The sequence below is a fragment of the Oryx dammah genome, unplaced genomic scaffold (assembly GCF_014754425.2).
Source record: "Oryx dammah isolate SB20612 unplaced genomic scaffold, SCBI_Odam_1.1 HiC_scaffold_26, whole genome shotgun sequence".
Lineage (NCBI taxonomy): Eukaryota > Metazoa > Chordata > Mammalia > Artiodactyla > Bovidae > Oryx > Oryx dammah.
Window position 1 is genome coordinate 33,122,437 of NW_024070210.1, and position 20,101 is coordinate 33,142,537.

Below are 20,101 nucleotides of genomic sequence, written 5' to 3' on the forward strand. Positions count from 1 at the left end.
TTCGGCAGCTGTAAACACACCTGGGGAAGAATTAGAGATGTTGAAAGAGAATGGCAGTGGCTAAGAAGCACATTCCTAAACTTGTGAACTGAATTGTGATAGGTGAGAAGCCCCGGCCAAAAGGTGTCCTGAACCTGCCCCCGCCCCGCTCTGTCCCCTCTGCCAAGTAATCTGCCAGTGCGGAGGCAGAGGGAAAAGAACTGCCCTCCGCGCCAGAGCGCGAGGCTCCGCTCTTTCGGCTCTGGTCCACAGCCGCGATGTTCAGTCCCTCTGTTCTAAGAGGAGCGCAGGTAGTGTAACGCACCAGCACACGGAACAAGTTAAGTTTTTAGGCTGAATGTAGAGCTGGGCACGTGTGCAAAAGATGGATGTTTTCAGAGATATAATTTTCTGACTAATTTTTGCCATAATCTAAACAAAAAAAAATAGGCTACAGTGTAGCATAGCTGTTAGATAAAATTGTTAGCTTCCCTGTCACTAGAGATATTAAAGAAAAACTCTCACCTATCTAGAAGGACAAGGGCTTCCCAGGTGGCTCAGTGGTAAAGAACCCACCTGTCAATGTAGGACAGGTGGGTTCAATCCCAGGACTGGGAAGATCCACTGGAGAAGGAAATGGCAACCCTCTGCAGTATTCTTGCCTGAGAAATCCCACGGACAGAGGGGCCTGGTGGACTACAGTCTGGTAGGGGTCACAAAAGAGAAACGACTTACAGACTAAACAACAATCTAGGTCAACCTATAATGATAATAATAACAACATAATGTGTTACTTGGGCTAGGCACTGTCCTAAATATGTCTATTTATTAACTCTTTTATAGGTTTTTATAGAAATACATTTATGGGACTTTCCTGGTGAGGCAGTGATTAAGAATCCACCTTCCAACACAGGGGACCTTGGTTCCATTCTTGGTCAGGGAAATAGGATCCCACATGCTAAGGGGCAACTAAGCCCTCCTGCCTCAACTAGAGAGAAGCCCAGGCACCATGATGAAGATCTGGTGTGCCACAACTAAGACCGACACAGCAAAATAATAAATATGTCTTTCTAAAAAAATACATATGTAGACAAATAGACATGCAGAAACTTATTTATTTCAGCCTTGTCTATAGTAGGAATGGTGGTGGTGATGGTTTAGTTAGTAAGCTGTGTCCGACTCTTGCCACCCCATGGACTGTAGCCTGCCAGGCTCCTCTGGCCATGGGATTTTCCAGGCAGGAATACTGGAGTGGGTTGCCATTTCCTTCTCCAGGGGATCTTCCCGACCAGGATTGAATCCTGGTCTCCTGCACTGCAGGCAGATTCTTTACCGACTGAGCTGCTGCTGCTGCTAAGTCACTTCAGTCGTGTCTGAATCTGTGCGACCCCATAGACGGTAGCCCACCAGGCACCCCCATCCCTGGGATTTTCCAGGCAAGAACTGACTGAGCTACCAGAGAATAAATAATTCTAAATCATCTGAGTATCTGTCAGTACAATTCATTCTGTATCATTTGAAATAGACTTATACTGGTACTCTTCATATTACTGTGGCTGCATAGCAAATTACCCCCACAATGTGGTATGAAACAATCATTTATATTGCTCACAGATTCTATGGGTCAAAAATTCACACAGAGCACAACAGAGATGACTTTCTCTACTCCATTATGCACAGAGCCCCAACCAGAAGAGCCAAAGGCTGAGGACTGGAATCATCTGAAAACTTTTCACTCTCCTATTGATGTTTGATGCTGACTGGAGGCTGGAGGCTGGAGACCTCAGTTTGATTTAATGTAGGCCATGTTGTCTCTTAGTATGGACTGGTTTGGGGCTTCCTCAAAACCTGATGGCTGGGTTCCAAGGGCAAGTATGCCGAAAAGAGAGAGACCAAGACCGAGACCGAGCCAGGTAAAAAGCATATACCTTTTATGACTGAGCCTTAGAAGTTATACAGTGTCGGTTCTACTGTATTCTGTCCAAGTTCCGGAGGAGGGGGAAATAGACCCTACCTCTTGACTGAGGAGAGGCAAAGTTCTTAAAGAGCATGTGGGCATTTTGGGAAATTACAGGTTGCTACAAGTGCTTATGTGGAAGGACCTCCTAAGTTCCTTAAGGGTAAATAAATGAGATGAATAATAAGTACACTGTGATCCCATTTATGGGTTTAAAAAAATGCGATACAAAACCATATTTCCAAATGTAAACACACAATGTTTAAAGATATGTATTTTCAAACCACATAGTTTCTAAGTATAACCTGGGTGTTCAGCCAAAGAAACAATGATCCAGTCAAGTCATGCAGGAAAAACTGGCCAAAATGGTCACCATTTCCTCAAGACAGGTTGAAGTGGCATTTTTGCTGAGAAAACTCTCTTACTCATTAACTGTGGAATATAAGCTTGTCCTTAAATACATGTGATTCCATTGTCCTGAATGAGTGGCCACAAGTGTTCAAATTCTTTCTACCTTGTATGTTGTCATTGAGTTTTCTCACACTAGAGGGCTGATCTGATGCTGTTTCTTTCTGAAAGATATTTTCAGAAAGGTGAGATTTGTGAAGAACACCTAGAGGTCAGGAACTGAGTCATTCGTTTTGTATTCACTTATCTAACACAGAAAAAGGGGTCTTGTTAAGTTTTTTGACTAAATTATGCTATTCCTTCATTCATTAGTTTAGGATATTTATAATTACAAAGTAAATTCTGGCCTCCTTGCTAATTAATAAACTAATAAGATTTCTGCTATCTAAGCTCCAGTTTCTCTGCTTTATATCCCAGTGTTTAAATATCAATGATGAACTTCTAAATCAGATGATTTCTCTAGGAAATTTGTCCTTCTACTTAAGAAATCTTTTATTACTCATGTTGCTGTTGTTCAGTCACTAAGTCATGTGTGACTTTTTCCCAACCCGATGGGCTACAGCATGCCAGGCTTCCTTCCCAGTCGTTCACTAACTCCTGGAATTTGCTCAGACTTATGTCCATTGAGTCAGTGATGCCATCCAACCATCTCATCCTCTGTCCTCCTGCCCTCAATCTTGTCCAGCATAAGGGTCTTTCCCAGTGACCTGGCTCTTCACATCGAGTAGCCAAAGTATTGGAGCTTCAGCTTTAGCATCAGTTCTTCCAATGAATATTCAGGGTTTTTTACTTGTGTTTTTGAGTAATATGCTGATATGATAATAGCATTATTTTAGGCAAAGAAATAGAAATAGTTCTATTTATCTATTTCTTTAGGCATATCTGCCTATTTTGACGAAGAAGGCAATGGCACCCCACTCCAGTACTCCTGCCTGGAAATACCCATGGACGGAGGAACCTGGTAGGCTGCAGTCCATGGGGTCGCTAAGAGTCGGGCTTGACTGAACAACTTCACTTTCGCTTTTCACTTTCATGCATTGGAGAAGGAAATGGCAACCCACTCCAGTATTCTTGCCTGGAGAATCCCAGAGACAGAGGAGCCTGGTGGGCTGCCATCTATGGGGTCGCACAGAGTCGGACACAACTAAAGTGACTTAGCAGCAGCAGCAGCCTATTTTGACACTCTGAAAAGACAACTATCACTATGAGCAATGACTGCATAGGAAGGAATGGTCTTAGAGCAGGGGAAGTCTACAGTGATACTTCTCTATCTGAATAATTTGTATTTTCATTGCTTGGTAATATACTGTGTTGCAGTAGTCACTTTTTTTTTTCCTTACTCTTGTCTTTGCTCTTTCTTGAACAATGAAGGGACACACCTTAGAAGCAGTTTTTAGAAGCAGAAAACTCCTCATTAAGTAAATTAAAATAACCAACAGCATTTTCAAAATAGCATCCTAAAGCAGCTTCTTGAAATTAGCTTAGAAGGAAATAAGTTCCTTTCTAATTCTTTCTAACAGGAAGACATTTTCCTCTTATTGCCAAGGTTTATAGGGGAGACCTAGCTGTGTTCCTACCTGAAACATAGCTGTGGGAATGAAGATATGAATAATGGAGAGATGCTTTAAGTTCCCTTAACTCAACAGTATGTGCCATAGGCACACATACTGAATAATTGAAATATTTGTGTAGTTTTATTTTATGTGCCATGTGGTTCTTAATCCTACTAATCCTATAATACATAAAGCCATAAATATGAGTGTCCTTAGCTTTGTTTTATAGTAGATGAAAGAAAAAAAAAGGCATACATCAAATTTGAGGGCTATAGAATTTAATCAAAGGATGGATATTAGTATATTGTTTTACCACATGTAATCCTAGAACACTGTGAGATTCACAGGTAAAATGCTTTTGTTAACAATTTGATTCTTCCCTTTAAACTTGTGGGAGTGGGAAGAGGGGAGCAAATGTTGACAGTCTATTCTTTGACCATCTTTCCATTTGATAACAGTGGTTGGCAATCCCAATTATAAGCACAGATTTTGTTTGTAGAACTGAGGCCCCAGAAAAACATGAGGAACCAAAGAGTGCTATGGTCAAATGGTCCCCATTTCCATTATTTTCAACCTCACTCTAATTTTCATAACCTGTGTAAAGACATAGACAGGCTGATTCATATATTTCTATTTGAACTGGGGAGAGTTATGTATTTGTACCTACATATTAATAGCAACCCACTCCAGTATTCTTGCCTGGAGAATCCCATGGATGGAGCAGCCTGGTACGCTACAGTCCACGGGGTCGCAAGGAGTCGGACACAACTGAGCGACTTCACTCACTCACTCACTCACATTAAAGCCATCATGAGAAACGCTGGGCTGGAAGAAACACAAGCTGGAATGAATCAAGATTGCCGGGAGAAATATCAATAACCTCAGATATGCAAATGACACCACTCTTATGGCAGAAAGTGAAGAGGAACTAAAAAGCCTCTTGATGAAAGTGAAAGAGGAGAGTGAAAAAGATGGCTTAAAGCTCAACATTCAGAAAATGAAGATCAGGGCATCTGGTCCCATCACTTCATGGGAAATAGATGGGGAAACAGTGGGAACAGTGTCAGACTTTATTTTGGCGGGCTCCAAAATCACTGAAGATTGTAATTGCAGCCATGAAATTAAAAGACGCTTGCTCCTTGGAAGGAAAGGTATGACCAACTCAGATAGCCTATTAAAAAGCAGAGATGTTACTTTGCCGACAAAGGTCCATCTAGTCAAGGCTATGGTTTTTCCAGTGGTCATGTATGGATGTGAGAGTTGGACTGTGAAGAAAGCTGAGCGCCAAAGAATTGATGCTTTTGAACTGTGGTGCTGGAGAAGACTCTTGAGAGTCCCTTGGACTGCAGGGAGATCCAACCAGTCCATCCTAAAAGAGATCAGTCCTGGCTGTTCATTGGAAGGACTGATGCTAAAGCTGAAACTCCGGTACTTTGGCCACCTCATGCGAAGAGTTGACTCATTGGAAAAGACTCTGATGCTGGGAGGGATTGGGGGCAGGAGGAGAAGGGGATGACAGAGGATGAGTTTGGGTGAACTGCAGGAGTTGGTGATGGACAGGGAGGCCTGGCGTGCTGCGATTCGTGGGGTTGCAAAGAGTCGGACACGACTGAGCGACTGAACTGAACTGAATTGATTAAAGCCATTGAAAACTCTCGGTTTTCAGTTTAGCTATACTCTCAGCACAGCACTCAAGAATTATTTTACATATCTTCCAGGCTTACTTCATCCAAAAGCGACTATCCTTGACCAGTACAGTGCTCAAAGTTTATAAATGTGCTCCATCTGGAGACCCACCCTTTACATCACAGTGAAACTGCTAATCTGCAATAAATAGGTAGCCACTCTCTCCAATTCAGGTGCAAGTTTGTGCTTCAACTGGTTGACTTCCACCTCAGCCCTTCCACTAACCCCTTTCTGGCAAAGGTAACCCATTATGTCCCAAAGGCTAAACCCAATGAACTTTTCTTTTTGACTCTCATTTCACTTCATTCCTCCATGTTGTTTGATTATGACGTACTCTACCGAGAGCTCTTCCCTTGGTTTCTGCCATACCACTCTCCTTTGCTCTCCTTCTCTGAACATTACTTCTGTTTTTCTTGATTATCATGGTCTATAATCATAACAGTAGTAGCTAGCATTTATTGTGGGCCTACCCCATACCAAGTATGTTATGAGCAGTAGCCATTCAGTTTTCTCAATAACCCTATGCAGTATAAATAGACCAGAATTGAGTTGTCAGTCTACGTCTGTGTCAATCACTGGAAAGGGGCTAGGTTTACTTTGATATCAATTAGGTCTATTTGAGGCTGAGAGTGAGATGAGCTTCTCCTGATATATATGGCTTGGAGGGTGAGAGGGAGGCATAAAGAAATGTCTATAATTAAAGTCGGTTCAAATCCTGACTCTGCCACTTACTAGCTGTGTAGTCTTGGACAGCTTAATATCTCTGGACTTCTGATTCTTCTCATTGAACATGGATAATATATTACATGCCTCATAGAATTTGGGAAGGGTTAAATGAATTAATATATGCAAAGTGTTAGATGAGTATAATACAAAGCACGTAATAAGCCCTCTGCAACATTTAGCCAATCTTCCATCCCACCCCTCCCTCCTCAGCATTTCTGCCACTGCTGTCCTAGTAATTAATACAAACTGATTATGTCAGTCTCCTGCTTAAACCTCTTCAGTGACTCTCCACTGCCTAATAATTGAATCAAAATTTTGGTAGGGTGCTTTGGCCACAAATTACAGAAAAATAAGCTCTAGCTTTTAAAGAGATAAGTGAACTTTATCATGTAAAAGAAATCAGAGGTAGGGTGAAGTTCAGGGTTAGTTGGTTCAGTGATAATATTGAAAACACAGGTTTTCCCCTCTCTCCTGCTGTTCAGAGAGTCAGCTCCATCCTAAAGCTAGTTAGAAGAGGCACTTAGGTCATCTCAGGGACTGAGTCTGTGAAACTAGTCCAGGAAAGGTAACTTATTTTGTGGACTTTGTTTGAATATTGCATTAAAACACAAACTTATGTGAAATAAAATGCTTGTTTTGTTACTTTTTTTTTTTTCCAGATGAGGAAATATAGAAATAATCAAGGCAATGAAAAGCTAGACTTAGAAAGCACAAAAGCATAATGCTAAGAAGAGTGTCTCAGTGCTCACTGGGGTGAGTAGATCTCTAGTCTTAATATATTTTGGCTTATTACTCATCTTAATATGTGTACAAGACTGTGAAACCTAAAATGCAGTCATCGTAAGGGTATAAAAAGAATATAGTGACCAAGACATTTGTAATGTTATTGATATATTTATACACTGTAATGGAAGTCTCTGAGCAATCTCACAGCTGCTCCTCAGAGTTCCCAGAGGAGAAACCTTTGAAGTTCAGGGAGTGGCTAATGGGTTCTTTGATCTTCTCAGTCTTTTTACACTTCAGGGAGCTTTGGAGGAGGGCAGTTTTGCTTATCACTGGACCTATTGTTAAAGCAAAGGAAAAAGGAACTTCCTAGATGTATTGAGATAGGTAGTGCAGGTGAGGGATTTTCCCAGACAGGCAGTCTAAACTGCTGCTTATGCCTGACTATTTTCAAGTTAGCCTCTTGCCTAATCCACTTCAAGTAACTATACACTTAGTTGATTGCGTCTAGCCTATCCTTTAATCTTGCTTTAAAATGTCATTTTATTTGTGCTTAACCTAATTATATGTGCATTAATTTACTTTCTAAGTAAATATTTTTTAATAAAATTGCTTTCCCTTGAGAAATATGAAAAATTTTGAAGATAAAGATATTTGAGAAGTCAAATTTAAGATTATAATTTTGTAGTATCTTTTCATAGCATCTGCATTAAAGGTCATTGCCTTATTAAATCTATACAGTATAAAATATTTTTAAGTATATCTGTGATACATGAAAAATATTCATGCTCTCCCTTTAGTCTTAAAACCAATTTTGAAATAACAGCCTACACATAAATAAATTCATTTTATTATAGAGACTTTTGATAACCCTTAGTGTTTTGACTTCCTGGTGGCTCAGAGGTTAAAGTGTATGCCTGCAATGCAAGAGACCTGGGTTCAATCCCTGGGTCGGGAAGACCCCCTGGAGAAGGAAATGGCAACCCACTCCAGGATTCTTGCCTGGAGAATCCCATGGACAGAGAAGCCTGGTGGGCTACAGTCCATGGGGTCGCAAAGAGTCAGACATAACTGAAGCAACTTAGCACACAGCACATATTTAGCGCTTAATAAGTGATTGTTGTTTTGTTTGCTCTTTCATGTATCTGGAGAAGGAATTCATCACCAGGCTCACCTCTTTCAAAGGATCAAGTGTTAGGAGAGAAAATATCCATCCTAAGAAATTTTCCCACTCTTTTAGTGATCTAGGGACCCCTCCACTCTTCCTCATTGGCTCAACTGGCTACATCCTGTGCTAGTTGCTGAAGTCTTGGTTTCCTTTAAAAAAGCTTTCTGAGCTTATGCAGAAAACTCCAAAAATTCCTGATCTATATAAAGAAGGCAGTACCTCATTCTGCTGGTATTTGGAACATAGGGACTTTGCCCATTATAACAGTAATATAGTATTCAACATAATAACATGGTAAAATACAGAAAAGTAAAAAAATATAGAAAAACCTACTATAGTGCTACCCCCAAATGACAACCACCATTATTAATAATATTTTAAGGAATTTCATTTTAGTCTTTCTTTAGTTTTGGGAGAACCGCTTTTAGATCATTGTGATACACACACACATATTTATATCCTGAATTTTTAAAACTTAACATTGTAACAAAAAGTTATTTTAAATATTGCATTAAATTTTAATTGTTGCAAAAAATTCCTCTGTGTCATTATATTCCACTCTAATTCAACACACAGCCATGTTTGTGTGTGCTTAGGTGCTCAGTTGTGTCCAGCTCTTTGTGACCCTATGGACTGTAGCCCACCAGGCTCCTCTGTCCATGGAGATTCTTCAAGCACAAATTCTGGAGTGGGTTGCATGCCCTCTTCCAGGGCATCTTCCGAACCCTGGGATCGAACCCACATCTTGTTGCAGGCGGATTCTTTACTGTTTGAGCCACCATGGAGGCCCAAGAATACTGGAGTGATAGCCTAGCCCTTCTCCAGGGGATCTTCCCAACCAGGAATTGACCTGGGATGTCCTGCATTGTAGGAAGATTCATTACCAGCTGAGCCACCAGGGTAGCCCATGTGTTAGCACTTCAAATAATACTATGATAAGTGTTACAGGCATTAAATTTTGGGGGTATTTAAGTTCGTGCTTTTGAGACCAATTCGTAGGCGCAAACCTGATAAACATTTTTTAACTTATGCTACCAATTTGCCTTAACAAACAAGGAGTGTACCAAATTTACATTTCAACATACAAGAGTGTTTGTTAATTAAGTAACTTTTAAAAGAAAATTGCTAACATACAAGGAAAAAATTTTCAAAATAATTAAAAAATTATAATAGTGCTTTTATGTACCCATAATAGCTAAGTATCTAAAAGGAGAAACTGACTGCAAGGATATTGTGCCAGACCTATACTAACTGATTGCATTTTCCATAACTTGGTAAAGTGGGTAGTTAATATCAGAGTTTTAGAATTTCTTGACATAATTCTAAATTTTTCTTTATGTAATTAATTCTGCTTAACTCTACTTTTTCTTAACTTTAGGCCATAGTATTTTTTAGATTAATTCAGAGATTTAAAGGAATAGAATGTACCAGAAATCATAGCATAACATTAATTTCTAATCTATATGGTTTTGAACATACAGCTTTGATGTTCATTTAATACTCAGTTAATTTTATATTGAAAAGTTGCTGCTGCTGCTGCTGCTACGATTAAAAAGTTACAAGTCAAATATTAAATTGATAAAAAATGATAATGACTTAACTAGAGAAAACACAAGAGGGCAATCTTGTACAACAATAAAATGTGTTTGAATAAGACAGAAGAAAGAATTCAACATTTTTAATTGTGATTTTTTCCAATAGACATTTGAAATCTTGTCAATATGTATTATCTTTTTATTAAGTGATGGAAGTGTGGCTTTGAAAAGAAATTTAGTGTCAGCAGCCATATAATAAATTCTGCATGTATTTCAAATCTATTTGTTAATCCTTAAAAGAAGTGAATCTGTTTTCCATTGTTGGAACCATATGGCCTGGTTTCAGTAGATAAGAAAGCAAGGAAATAGATCTACTATAAAAGAAACACTGAAAATATTTTCTTCTGGATTCACTCTTCATATATATATATGTGTGTCTCAAAATGGAAATTGTTTAATTTTTTCTGATATCTTTTTTTAATTAGTAAAGTGATCTATTAAATCTCATTGAAAAGGCTACTTTTAAAAATGAAAGAAATTAATGAATTGCTAAAGGCAGGACTTGGTCTAATGATTAAATTTGAAAACATGTATGGCCTTTTACAAATTTTAATTTCCTGACACTTAAACAGGACTGTAATTTTGGTTAACTCACTATACCCTAAAAATTAAGGGCATGAGAAAATAAGAGGTTTAAGGCAGTTACATGCAATTTTGTAGAAGCTAATTCTCAGAGATCTTAGTTTCATCTATAAAACAAACACAGAGATAGTATCTGTGGTGCTGTTACTTCTCATAGTCCATGGACCTTCTCCACTCAAACTAATTTAGTGTTTAGAATGCCAAATGGGATTTAAAAAAAGAGGGAGAATAGAAATAGTTATTTTTCTGAGCATACTGGTGGGAGTAAGCCTTCAGAATTCTGTGACCAAGTACCTGGTACTTAGAAATGCAATATAACAATAGTTAATCAAATCATGTGGAATTTGAATCCTCAGGTTCAGCCACATATTAGCTGTGTGACTTTGGGCCAATTTTTAACCTCTCTGTGCCTTATTTTCCTTTTCTGTATAATGCAGTAATAATGGTACGCAGTATCTGGTACAAAATAAACTTTATATAAGTATTTGCTGTTATGCAAGGGTGCCTAGGAAAATGTCTAATGGAAATAAGAACACAGATATCAGAATATGAAATATAGGCAGGAATTCAGTTGGCCATACAAAAAGAGGGTCCTCAGGAAGAGGAAAAATTAATTTTATAACCATTTTTCAAGCTATCCTTGGTTAAGGGTTTTCTGCAGTTCCCAGGGAGAAGGAATCCAAAATTAGCAGCAGGAACTTCATCCAATGAGTCGGCTCTTTGCATTGGGTGGTCAAAGTATTGGAGCTGCAGCTTCAGCAAGAGTCCTTCCAATGAATATTGGACTCAGTGGTCATGAATTTGAGCAAACTGTGGGAGATGGTGGAGGACAGAGGAGCCTGGCTTTCTATGGTCCATGGGGTCACAGAGAGTCAGACACAACTTAGCAACTGAAGAACAAGTAAAACAACCTACTGAATGCTGCAGGAGTTTTGTTCATTTTACCATGCAGAAAACTATACCTGCTTTTAATTCCAATATGAGGAATGGTGAGTCATTCTAGAGTAGTTTCCTTCAATGCTCATAAACCTCTATTAAGGAGTCCTCATGGTCTAGTATTGACAGAATCTTAACTGATGAGTATTATTTGAATGATAGTGTTAGGATATGGGCTTTCCAAGAGGGCAAAGAAGATACACAGCTGCTTATAGGAGTTGAGTAACAAAGCTTATTTCCGCCATATGTATCATGACTCACAGTGGAGGATAGTTCACTTAAGTCGCTTTCATATTTAGGAAGTACTTTTTGCGGGGGTAAAAAACCCTGAAATTGGAAACTCAAGACATACCAGTTCTATTCCTATGGTTGCCATTGCTCCATTCTGCGAACAGGTAAGGGATTCTCCATGATTCTGTTTGTTCTCTGGGTGACTTTCTCATCCCCATTATCATGGTTTCTAAATTGTTTGAAAAATCCAAGTAGAAACATAAATGAGTCATTATGAAAGTTATTAACAATATTGTACTTGTGCTTTGCATTATTCCATTTATATTTTAGGTACAACTTCAGAGTGGTTAAAATCTTGCAATATCTTTGTAGGAAGAAATGATTTTAGTAATTTAAGTGCTTGTGCACATTTCTGAGATCATTTTGGAATACCAGTGAAAATTTATATCATATCCTTGTGATACTTGAGCAGTTCTGAGTACTGTTGGGGTATGAGTGGCTCCCAGTGTGCTGGAAAGATTTTCCAGGAAAGGCTGACTTTGTTACAAAGTAACTTGGTGAACTGCCTAAAGTCTACAGTTTTAATTTTCCAAGTTCTAGCATTTAACTTCTAGGTTCTGGTCTGAGTGGTGCAGGCCAACCAAATTTATAAGAAACTGGTGTATAAATGCAGCAAGCACTGTGTGAAAGATAAATACAATCTCCATTCTCATTGATCTTAAGGGATAAAAAGAAACAAATAAATGGACAACTTATTATTAAATAAAAAACTCTGAGTAAAAAAGCCTTCAGAGTTATAGAGCCCATGACCGGGTATGCTCCTCAAGTAGATCATGAGGAAAGAGTTTTTTAAAGTTTACAATCTGGTCTTTTGTTTATTTACACTCCAGTATTCTTGCCTGGAAAATCCAATGGACAGAGAAGCCTGGTAGGCTACAGCCCATAGGGTCGCAAAGAGTCGGACATGACTGAGAGACTTCACTTTCACTTTATTCAGTTAAATATGTGTTATCTTACTGTAATAATTTGCTGTGACTGTCTCCACAATGGATATATCTGTTCCATAGATTTGTAATTTACAGTTTGCTTATCAAGGGTCTCCAACTTCAAATTGCATCTTCAACTTAGGCTTTTTCTATACTTTCATACAAGCCATTTCCAACTGTTGACACTTTCTTTCTTTAAATATTGCATTACTGCAAATCAAGTTGTATGAAAATAAAGAGTTCTTTCAGATTCAGAGACTTGTCTTTCACTATGTATTAATGTTATTGGTCCAAGCATCTGAATTTTGGGGTTCTTTTGTGCCACAGTATGAACACTCAAGGCAAAAACAAAATAAACCATTCCAAAGTTAATATATGCTCTTATCAAACTTCCATGCCTCAGAAGTAGCAGGAAATAACCATCCAGTCATGGTATAAAAACTCATAGCAACATTATTTATAAAAGCTACAGAGTAGGAAAAACCCAAATATCTATCAACAGATAAATGGATAAACAAAGTATGGTATACATACATACAAGGGAATATTATTCAGCCTTAAAAAAGGAATAAAGTTCTGACACATGGAAACACGAATGAATCTCAAAGACATTATGCTAAGTGAAATAAGCTAGACACAAAAGGAAAAATATTGTATAATTCCAATTATATGAGTTTCTTAGGATAGCCAAGCTCATAGAGAAAGTAGACTATAAGTTTCCAGGGGCTGAGGGGAGTATGAATGGGGAGAATTTAATGAGTACACAGGTTATGTTTGGAACAATGAAAAAGTTCTGGAAATGGATAATGTTGATAATTACACAATATTGTGAATATAGTTAATGCCAGTTATACAGTTAATGGTAAATTTTACATCATGTATGTCTTATAATAAAAAAAATGCAAAAACAAAGCAAAACCAGAGACTATGTGAAATGTGAAGGGAAAATACTGTCATCTGTCCAGGTTCTGTCACCATGAAACACCTCATGCTTTGTCTATCATTACTGTTTCTGTTATAATGCTAAAACATTTTAAAAAATCCTTTCTTAATTTTCTCTTTCAGCACTCGATCTTTTCACTCCTATTCAGTTCAGTTCAGTTGCTCAGTCATGTCCAAGCAACCCCATGGACTGCAGCACACTGGGCTTCCCTGTCCATCACCAACTCCCAGAGCTTGCTCAACTCATGTGCATAGACTTGGTGATGCCATCCAACCATCTCATCCTCTATTGTCCCCTTTTCCTCCTGCCTTCAATCTTTCCCAGCATCAGGGTCTTTTCCAATGAGTCAGTTCTTCGCATCAGGTGGCCAAAGGATTGGAGTTTCACCTTCAGCATCAGTCCTTCCAATGAATATTCAGGACTGATATCCTTTAGGATTGACTGGTTTGATCTCCCTGCAGTCCAAGGAACTCTCAAGAGTCTTCTTCAACACCACAGTTCAAAAGCATCAATTCTTCAGTGCTCAGCTTTCTTTATAGTCCACCTCTCACATCCATACATGACCACTGGAGAAACCATAGCTTTTTTTCACCCCTGTTAGCTACCTTATAGTTGTTTTATTCTGTCACCCACAGTATTTTTTGCATGTAAACAATATTGCTATTATCATTGAAAGTGAAAGTCACTCAGTCATGTCTGACTCTTTGCAACCCCATGGACTGTACAGTCCATGGAATTCTCCAGGCCAGAACACTGGAGTCGGTAGCTATTCCTTCTCCAGAGGATCTTTCCATCCCAGGGATTGAACCCAGGTCTCCCACATTGCAGGTGGATTCTTCGTTATCATCATTATTATTGATTCTTAGATTGCATTCACTATTCTGGTGTCCTACTTATATTGAGGTTTGATGTAACCACCACTGGCCTGCAAAAATATGAGTTACAAGGACAGTATTACAGGATCATGCTGATGACAGTATAGTAACTTTGTATGATTCTGTCAGGTGGGTTTATTTCTCTCCCTTGGTTCTTGTTTTGTCATAACAAAGATTTGAAATGATGGACTAATTATATCTCAGGCAGGATTTCTCAGCTCCTGTCCCATCATAGCAAGGATTCAAAACAACAGACTGGTTACAACTCAGTTACAGCTCAAGCAGACAGATCTTTTATTAAATAGATAGTACACTCCCAAGATGTGTAAGCAGGCTGACCCCAGAGAAGTGGCAACAGTCACTCTTGGCTTCCCTTTTTATATGTTCCAGCTCCTCCTCTTGCTTTTGCCTTGTGCAAAATAGGGCTTGTACCCACCACCAATCAGAAAAGGGAATGCAAATAGGCATACCCTCAAAGCCGACTGACGGTTGCAAGCTATATAGCAACAGGCTCTATTGCACGTCTTTCCCATAATTTAGTCTGTTATAATCAGATATTATGTATATATAGAATATTTATAAAGCCTTAATGGGCTCCTAGCTGCCTAAGGTTACTAGAGGACACGGCTGTGCACCAAGTGCATGGGTGCCAGTTGGAGAAGCCCCTGTGGTTAGTTTGCATTCACTGTGTCCCTAGGGCACATGTGCAGGAGTTGAAAAGGTCTCAGTGGTTATTTTTGTAGCATATTTGTGAGTTCTCCTGGGTGTGTCTGGGATAGGGTTTAAAGATCAGCTTGCATGCTTTTTGGCTAGGCCACCTCTTGTTGCTCATGCCTAACTTCCTACCTAACCATTCTATTGAGACTTCTTTCTTAGTATGTATGTCTACACTATCAGGTGGATTGCAGCTTCGCATCTAATTTGTGCTTCTTAGGAAGGACATGGGCTCTGGTTGATCCAAAGACAAAGCCTGAAATAGGATAAAGTCCACAAAGAAACTACAGGACTGAAGATGGTCCCTTCAGTTTGAGAAAACACTTTTTACAAAATTATTGGAAATGTATCCAACCAGTCCATTCTAAAGGAGATCAGTCCTGGGTGTTCTTTGGAAGGAATCATGGTAAAGCTGAAACTCTAGTACTTTGACCATCTCATGTGAAGAGTCGACTCATTGGAAAAGACTCTGATGCTGGGAGGGATTGGGGGCAGGAAGAGAAGGGGACGACAGAGGATGAGATGGCTGGATGGCATCACTGACTCGATGGACGAGAGTCTGAGTGAACTCCGGGAGTTGGTGATGGACAGAGAGGCCTGGTGTGCTGCAATTCATGCAAAGAGTTGGACACGACTGAGCGACTAAACTGAACTGAACTGATGCCAAACCTTCTTCTTCTTCTAACACCTATTTTGTCTTGCAGAAATATTTTAATCACCACAAGCATTTTTACTGTGCTACGTATTGGGAACAGGGCAAACTTGTTTAAATTTATTGATTTTATGAATTTCAAAATCAGTTAAGTCCCTTAAAGAACTTACTTTATGATTTAAAAAGATCCTAAGAAAATACACTCCTATTCTTGAAGTAAAGGAGATTATTTACAGATATTTTTATTTAAAATTATCAAATAAAATATTTTAATATAAAAATTCAACAAGAAAAGCAAATTGAAAATAAATAAGAAAGTTTCCCACTCTGCCAATTGCAGACAATACCTCTCTTCTGATATAATCAGTATTAGAGGTATATCTAATACATATACATGAAATAAATAGCATAACAAATAACATATGTTGTGAATACAAACAAAAGGCAGTATTCTACAATTTGGTGTTTCACTCATTTCTTTTTTTCTTTAACAGTAAAGTTATTTCTGCTTTTATTTTTTTTATTGATATATACTTGCTTTATAATATTATATGTTACAGATATACAATATAGTGATTCATAATTTTAAAGGTTATACTCCATTTATAGTTGTATGAAATATTGGCTATATTCCTCATGTTGTTCAGTATATACTTGTAGCTTATTTTATACCTAATAGTTTATACCTCTCAATTCCCTCATCCCCTTCCCCCTTCTCTCTCCCCACTTGTAACCACTAATTTGTTCTCTTTATCTGTTAGTCTGCTTCTTTTTGGCTATAGTCACTAGTTTGTTGTGATTTGACATTTCACATATAAGTGATATCATACAATATTTGGTTTTCTCTGTCTTGTTTCACTTAGCATAATGTCCAAGTCCATCCATGTTGCCATAAATAGCAAAATCTTAGTTCTTTTTTATGGCTGAGTGGTATTCCATTCTATTTAGTACCACATCTTCTTTATCCATTCATCTATTGATGGACACTTAGGTTGCTTCCACATCTTGACAATTGTAAATAATGCTGCTATGAACTTGAGGTACATGTATCTTTAGGAATTAGTGGTTTTGGTTTTTTGGATATATACTGGAGAGTGGAACTGCTGGGTCATATGGTAGCTCTATTTTTAGTGTTTTTTTGTTTTTTTTTTTTTTTTTGAGAAACCTCCATACTGTTCTCCATAGTGGCTGTACCAATTTACATACTAACCAACAGGGTACGAAGGTTCCCTTTTTTCCACATTCTGGCCAACATTTGTTATTTGTGCTCTTTTTGATGATAGCCATTCTAAAAGGTGTGAGGTGATATCTCATTGTGGCTTTGATTTGCATTTCTCTGATGATCAGCAATGTTGAACATCTTTTCATGTGCCTCTTGGCCATCTGCATATCCTCTTTGGAAAATATTTATTCATTTCTTCTGCCCACATTTTAATTGGACTTGTTTGTTCATTTATTTATTTTTTTTTGATGCTAAGTTGTATGAGATGTTTATAAATATTGGATATTAACCCCTTATCAGTCATATCATTTGCAAATATTTTCTCCCATTCAGTTGGTTGTCTTATCATTTTGTCAATACTGTCTTTGCTGTTTAGTTTAATTTTAATTAAGTTAAAATTTAATTTTAAGTTTAATTAGGTCCCATTTACTCATTAATTTCTTAAAATGTTAAGGAAAAACAGATTATTACTTACATTTGATTTGTAAATATTGCCTCTTCTTTTTTCATCCATGAAATAAGTACAAACCTTGGAAAAGATCCACAGTGGAAAAAATGATCTTGTTTACATCTGTCTCCTGTGTCTCACTGCAAGGTTTTCAGGCCAGGAACTGTGTCTGCCTAATCTTTATAACCTCAGAATGTAACACAATACTTGGCACAAAATAAATGCTCAGTAAATGATTGTTCAGTATTATTTATTCAACTGAGAAGTATTTATTATCTTCAGTTGGTGGAAAATGGTCCCAAGATGTACATCATAGACTGTAATACATTGTTGGTACAATACATGAGCCTGTCCTAGGATATGTAATCATGTATAAATCCATTCTCTCTGTATATTTTCAGTTCAGTTCAGTTCAATCACTCAGTTGTGTCTGACTCTTTGCGACCCCATGAACCGCAGCATGCCAGGCCTCCCTGTCTATCACCAGCTCCCGGAGTTCACCCAAACCCATGTCCATTGAATTAGTAATGCCATCCAACCATCTCATTCTCTGTCGTCCCCTTCTCCTCCTGTCCTCAATCTTTCCAAGCATCAGGTTCTTTTCAAATGAATCAGCTCTTTGCATCAAGTGGCCAAAATATTGGAGTTTCACCTTCAACCTCAGTCCCTCCAATGAACACCCAGGACTGATCTCCTTTAGGATGGACTGGTTGGATCTCCTTGCAGTCCAAGGGACTCTCAAGAGTCTTCTCCAACATCACAGTTCAAAATATATTTTAGTATAGAATAAATTCTGGATAGATACTCATCAAATTGTTACCTTGATGTTTGGGTGGTAGAAATAAGAATATTTATTTTTGTCTTTATTTTCTACTTTTTTTTAGTAATTATGTTTTGCTTTTATAATAAAATTGTGAAACATTTTGAATGTCTGATTCTAAAATAGGTACTTACATGCACTTCCAAATTATAAATTTGAACAGGTATAAAATTAAAGTTAATTAAATCATATTAGATGAATCATTTATTTAAGCAAAATGAGTCTGATATCACCAAATAGTATTTTATGTACATATTTATTTTTAAAAAATTTTAACTTGTGCCTAGAGAAAAAAGTTTTAATTCTGAGGTATTTTATGTATATATTTAATACTCTATAGAGTATTTCTAAGAAAATATTTAAAATTGAAAATAATTATACTAATAAAACTTAACAATAGTACCAAAAGAGTATAAAGTGATTTTCCTCTGAGACTTCCAGTCTTTTTTCCCAAGACAACTACAATTGTTGGTTTCTTACATACCATTACAAAAATCATCAGATGATACATAAGCATATGTATGTATCTATACATTCTTATGAGATGGTTGGATAGCATCACTGACTCAGTGGACATGAGATTGCGCAAACTCTGGGCGATTAAGGACAGAGAAGCCTGGCATGCTACATTCCATGGGGTTGCGAAGAGTTGGACAATACTTAGTGACTGAACAACAACAATGTACATTCTTATAGAGAAATAGAAGCACCCTATATTTAGCATGGTATATTTTTATTTACTTTCTCATGATAATATGTATTAGAGATCATTTCCTACCATCTCATGTAGTTCTAGCCCATTCTTACTCTGGACTACTTAATAATCTATTTTATGGATGAGCAGTAATTTGTTCAAATTACTCTCAAAAATTGTACTAATTTGTCACCTCACTAATCATGTATGAGAATTCAGGTCTTGTTAAATCCATGCCAACATAGTATATTATCAAACTTGGGTCTTTTACTTATCCAATTGGTGGAAAACAGTAACTTGTTTTAACTGGTAATCCTTTAATTAGGAGTAATGTGATATCTTTCCAAGTTTTTCATATTTTTTGTATTTTATTCTGAGAATTGCCTGTTACTATCTATTCCTCGTTTTTCCATTGTATTTTTTTTCCAAGAGCTCTTCCAGAAATAGAGTTAACAGGTGATAATAAAACATTATCTAAAAATAGTTTCTTATAAGTTGTTTTTCTTTGTTATCTTTAAAAACATAGATTCCATTCCACTTAGTTCAATAAACATCTAAGGGAAACTTTCCAAATGTAGAGGTGGAAACCCTGGTGGAGACACAAAATTAAGTGAATAAATGGATAAAGGGTTATTTCAGGGAGCTCACAATACAGAAAATGTAGACAGAGAGACATGCTCTTAAAATAATATTATGAGGCTGCAGGAGAGCATAAGAGATTACTTTGAGAGATTGAAGTCAAGGAAGGTCTAATGAAGTAAATAGCCTGTGAACTGAGCTTGGAAGGATAAATGTATTGGCCTGTTACAGCTGCTGTAATAAAGTACCACAAACTGAGCGCTTTAAAACAGCAAAAATTTGGGAATTCCCTGGTGGTCCAATGGTTAGGACTTCACACTTTCACTGCCAAGGGCATGGGTTCAGTCCCAAGGTGGGGAACTAGATCCTGTAAGCAGCATGGCCAAAAAATAAAATAAAATAGCATAAATTTATTTCTCACAGTTCTGAAGACTAGATATCCAAAATTAAGTTGTTGGCAGACCCATGCTGCCTCTGAAACCTGGGATAGAATCCTTCCTTGCCCCTTCCTAGCTTCTGGTGGTGGCCAGCAATCCTTGGTGTTGCTTGGCTCGTGGCTACATCAATCCAATCTCTGCCTCTGTTGTCACCTTTCCACTTCACATTCTCTTCCCCCTGTACCTA